This window comes from Sciurus carolinensis, chromosome 11 (genome assembly GCF_902686445.1).
Source record: "Sciurus carolinensis chromosome 11, mSciCar1.2, whole genome shotgun sequence".
In the NCBI taxonomy this organism is placed as follows: domain Eukaryota; kingdom Metazoa; phylum Chordata; class Mammalia; order Rodentia; family Sciuridae; genus Sciurus; species Sciurus carolinensis.
The window spans coordinates 126885290-126891289 of NC_062223.1; positions in this window are offsets into that span (position 1 = coordinate 126885290).

Here is a 6000-nt window from a genome sequence, read left to right on the forward strand (position 1 = left end):
TTTTTTTTTTTTTCTTATTGTTGTTGTTGTTTTTGAGGGCAACGTTCTGAGCTGGTCTAAAATTTTTCTCTATGTGTAAAATTAACCTGATTAGCAGGGTACCAGTCACACAAGTGGAATATTTATTCACTGGAGAAAATCCATTCATTCATTCATTTAGTCAGTCATCTGAAGAAAAAATATTTAGTGGGTGTTTGCTCTTTCTTCAGCTGGAAAAACACATGTTTCTATCCACACATCTTTAACATCTTTCCCTCTTCCTACTCAGCCAAGAAGGAAACAGCATTTTTTCTTTCTCAGGGGAAACGCAAGCACCCACTGACAGATATAACTTTGGGGACTTCACAATTGTTTTATTAGACTCAGGAGTAAATCTAGCATCTGAATGGATCAGCATCCCAAAAATTTCCAGTTCTTGAAAGTAAGTGGATGTATGGAGTCTGGATAGGTGGGCAAATGAGCATTTTTCATGGACTTTGATAAGTCGGTTACTGTGTTGGAAGCTTATACTTTCTTTCCTCCTTTAGTATTTGAGGATCCATGAGAACCTGGATGTTATTCTATTCATTCATTGTAAGGACATCGACACCCAGAGAAGCTATAAATATGTGCAAGCTCATGTATTAAAAAAACTGAGATATTCATATGGCCTCATTTACCTCCTCCCACCTCCTTCCTGTTCTCCCTTTCTCTTTCTTTCCTCTCTCCCTCCCTCCCTTCCTTCCTAGAATGGAGTCCTGTTCTAGGACAGCCTCTCTTAAATGCTATGAATGAAAGGATGACTAAGACATGACCCTTGCCTTTGGAAACTTAGAATCTAGTGATAAAGAAAAGCAGGATGTGGTGTTTGAAGTGCTGTTTCAGAAGCCTGAATACTCCCCGCCTGCTTCAGTACTGTATTCTGAATGTGTGGTTCTCTTTCTCCTGCCAGGTAGCCCCTCGGACTCTCCGCTCTCCAGGCCCAGGATGCTAAATGGTTTCTCCCTGTTGTCAGCTCCTGAATGCCTCACCAACCTTATCTGTTTCCCTTAATCTTATTCACATCTCTGTGAGTTGCCCCTTCATTAAATTATATTCAGGTAAATCCTTCAATATGTACCCTCTGTTTCTTGTGGGTACCCTGATAGATATGCTCACAGACCTCCCATATCAATGGAATATTTTATTATAATAGTTTAATGTGTACAAATGTACTATAGAATGCCTGCCATGTGGTTCTAGGAACACTGTAACATCAAAAGAAATGCATTACTAAGTACACAGGAAACTAAAACCAATTAAATATAAATCAGCACCATGCTTTCATATGGTACCTTAGGTTATTTGCCTAAACTAAATGGCGGCTGTGTGAGGGTCACTGCCTGCCATGATGTGTCTTCCTTTGTGTTTGGCACACCTTTGTTGCCCTGAGCAGCACAATGACTCAATTCTTCCACCCTATCTCTGTTCTAACTCCTGGGAAATCGTCATTCCTATGGTGAACACTGAGGTCATTTGACCTTCACTTTGAAAGAAAACATAATTTATGTATTTAGTCAGCCTCTGTTCTTTTCTCATTAGCTTTCAGTATTAAAGGAGTACAACTTGTCACCCTCACTATTGTAAACACAAACACAAACACAGCCCTGTAATTGCCTGGCAATGTTCTTTTATAAGGTGGCCATCCCAATAATGACCCAGACTATGCTTCTGTTGATTTTTATGTCACCTGAAATAAAAACATGAATTTAAAAAATTCTAAAAATTATTATGTCTCAGGATTCTTATGTGTCAGGTGCTTTAATCCAAGTGGAGAGCCACTAAAGGTCAACAGGCAGGGGACCCAGGCAGGGGACCCATGCAGGGAGGCAGAGGATCCAGGTAGGTAAACTTCCCATCCAGGGCTAGTTCAAGTGCATCCCAGCTATAATTTACAAATATGATGAAGGGAAAGAGCAAAAGTTTATGTTCTCCCTTCTAACCCATCTCAAATTAATCAGACCACACCCTTTTTCCACCACCAGCAGAGCAATGCTGCAGATGAGGAAGGAGGGAGTTGAGAGCTTAGAACTGGGCCACATTGCAAAGTAGGACTTAATCCTTCAACAATGGAAAACTATAAACCACAAGGTAATGAGAGAGAGAAAGAGAGAGAGAGAGAGAGAGAGAGAGAGAGAGAGAGAGAGAGAGAGAGAGAGAGAGAGAAAGAAATGAGAAAGGTTGATTCATGGAGGCACTAAGACCACTCCCCAGGGTTTAGAAAGCTACAATGCTTGTTCAAGTCTGCAGCTAAATTTAACTTGTCAATTAAGTTTCCCCTTTGAGCATTCATTTCTCTTATCTATGAAACAGGAGAAGAGGATTGAACAAGAGGATCTTTAAGATGTACCTGCAGCACTATTATCCAAGTTCCAGTCAAAACAATAAAAGATGGTGTGGTATTTGAGCATAAGCCCATGTGCATATTGGAAAGGTCTTCCTAAAAATTAACCTTTGAATTGGTTCCCAACCAAATCAGATCTAATTTTGAATTTGAGTCTTCTGAGCTATGGCATGCTGTGGTTCATCTCCCCAGGTACACCTCTTTTTGGCTGCACAGAGAAAGAGCTCTTTAGAGGAAAGTGAGAAATCTAAATGACAGAGGTCAGAAGGCGCTGAGCCTGGAAGCAGCTCTGCTAGCAGCAAAGATCCCTAGCACTTGGGAGGAGACCTCAGGAGGAGGGAAATTCCCTGACTTCCTAATGGCCAACGTGTTAGAGTGCCCATGCTGGAAAGGAGCACACATTGTCCCTGATTTTCTTTTCTAGAAAGGAGAGAACATTTGCTGCTTGTCCCCCACCAGAGAAATGTTGGAGAAATCACTTCCCATCCTTCTGTCTCTTCCCTGTCTCCTGTTGGGAGGAGAAGCAACCAAGCCAGATGGTTGGGGATGGAGGTCAATCAGAATCTATTTGTTGGCAGGTAGAGTTATGGACCTGGAAGTTAGGAATCAGTCCAGCAGTATCCTTTCTCCAGACTGTGGGTTTTTTCTGGGTGTAGGTATAGTGGTCATTTTGATTTCCTATCTCTTCAAAATAGGCACATATGGACAAGGTGTTGGATATAGTGTAGGAAGCAGGATTCTTCATTTTGACCTCGATAACAACAACAATGAAAACTGCATTGCACAAGTGTTTACTAAAGTCCTATGCTGTGGGTCTAGGAGGTAACTGCCCAGATTAACAAGGGGGATACTAGGTTCTCAATTTGTTAGCAATTTCTGCATATTTCCATTGATCAAGTCTCTAGAAGGAAAGAGGTGAAATATAGGATTAGGAGACATTAAGGTCCTATCACATGTCATTGCCAACAGCCCATCTACTTGGATAAATGCCATCTCCAAATTCCCATCTGTCAAGTGTTCTTACTAACCACCCTGGGATGAATAAACCTCCAAACTCTCTATGCAGTGTTCTGGTACATAGACTGCCCCCTCCAAAGTTTTGCCTAATTCCCTTTTCTTGCCATTGGTACTAGTCTGTGCTGACAGATGCTGCAGAGTTTGGATTGGCAAAGCATTGCTAGCCATCCACTTCTACCTCTTCTTGGAAAAAAGAAATCTATTATTACTGTGCCTGATCTGCTCCTGGATGGAGAAATAGCAATTACCATTCACCAGGTGGCCCTAAGCTTTTTCTTTGCTTTTAGGGGTAAAAGCAACTGACTGAAGCGTTAAGCTCATTAAATCTACCCCATGTGGCACAGGCATGGGCCATGGGTCTTTTTCTACCTGTTTCCCCCTCAGTAGTGCTCAGATGAGATTTGCCAGCTCTGAGACCCTACACAGGTGTTGTCCTGGACCAGCACATCCTGATTCCTGTTGCTGGCAGGGGCCATGTGGTAAGTTTCCCAGTCATGCATATGGCACCCTGCAGATGCCAGTAGGAGGGAATTAACTTGTGCTTTGCAAAATTAGCAAACTATCCTGAGGGGTGCATGAGTGAGGTGGTGAATCCTGTTTCCTACACTTTAAAATTGTTTCCTTGTCTTCTAATGCAGCTTATATAAATGCAAATAAATCCAGAGTGTTCTGTAATTCTTCTCCATGTTGACTGCCAGGAGCAGAGATTCCTTCTCCTTTACATTCATCCACATAGCAGACCTCAAACTCCTCAGGACACTGATTTCTAATACCTTCCCATAGCTACTATTTGTGTGTGTGTGTGTGTGTGTGTGTGTGTGTGTGTGTGTGTGTGGTTGTTTTGGTTTCCTAAGCTTTTTCCCTCCCCTGTCTTTCTTACATTACAGAGATATTCATCATTAAAATGGTAAATATGGTTCCCACATTTTTTTGTGTGAAAACACATCTCTGAATCTACAATCATCTACCTACGGATTCATTTTTCTATTATCTATTATCATTACCTCCTTATTTCTATCTATATATCTACTATTATTGTTTGGATATAAACCCAGAAAAGTTCCTGTGTTGGAAATATGATATTCAATGTAGCAATGTTCAGGGGTGAAATGATTAGATCACATAGGCTGCACCTCATTAGTGGATGAATTCATTTGATGGATTAAAAATTTGAATGGACTGTGGGGTAGTAACTATGACTAGAGGAAATAGGTCCCTGGGGGTGTGCTCCTGGGGATTATGTTTTATCTCTGGCAACTTTCTCTCTGCTTCTGGGCTGCCATGGATTGAGCAGCTTTCTTCCACCATGGTCTCTGCCATGATGCTCTGCCTTATTTTTGGGTCCAGAGCAATGAAGTTGAACCATGAACTGAACTTCTGAAAACATGAGCCAAAATAAATTTGTCCTTTTCTAAGTTGTTCTTGCAAGTATTTTGGTCACAATGATGAAAAGATGACCAATTTACCTACACATATATATATGCACACATTCACACAAACACACAAACACATGTCTAGGTTTCAAAACTAGGTTCATCATTTTAGGATTCTAGACCTCTGGAATATGAAAGTGAGATTTTTTTCTAACTGCTTGTCTTTAAAATGTCAACCTTCCTCCTCCTTAACATTTGGAGAACTGAGAACCTGCGATAAGAGTTATTTGGTCTACTGTGCCTGACCTGTGGCCTTGTGACGTGCTGATCACTTGGATGACTCCATCTACTCCTCATGACTCTACAACAGTGTAGCTACTGTTATTTCTCTTATGAGGAGAAGAACAACAGTCTTCAGTTCACACACCTGGGAAGAGATTGGACCAAGGTTCAAATCCGAGGTGTCAGACTCCAAGGCTCATCATGCTGTTTGCACAATTATTTATTGCAACTGACTCAATTGCAATTCTTAGTTAACAGCCTTGTTTTTTTTCTTTTTTAAAACAAATTTAAATTTTTTCTAATTAGTTATACATGACAGTAGAATGCATTTATGCATTTTGATAAATCATACATAAATGGAGTATAATTTCTCATTTTTCTGATTGTACATGTTATAGGATCACATTGGTCATGTAGTTATATATGTACATAAGGTAATAATGTCTGTTTCACTCTACAATCCTTCCTATCCCAGTACCCCTTTCCCTCCCATCACTCCCCTCTACCTAATTTGAAGTAACTCAATTCTTAGTAGCCTAGTTTTTGATTTTGCTTAATTTCTTATTCTTAGGCAGGGAGCTCCAGCATCTCACCTTTGCTCACTCTATGCTGAATGATAGAACTTAGAATAAAAACATACCTTAAGGTGGCAAGTAGTTTCTCAAGTATTAGGAGAAAAGTAAAACAAAAGTTTAAAAAAAAAAAAAACTAATATAGGCTGGTTTGTACAAAGGGTATTTACTTACAATTAAAACACAAACATTCCGTTTTTTTCATTTTGCAGATGTAATTGTTACATATGTTCAATATGAATTCATAATGAGGTCCCAGAGCAGATGGTGCAGACTTAAAATGACATACACTGCAAGAAGTGCTTCCCTGTAATGGGCAGAGCTGCTGCTGCCCTTCCCTTGAGGGCCCTGTAGAGCGAGGTCTGCAGAGAGGCCGTGAAGCCTGCCTGGCTTG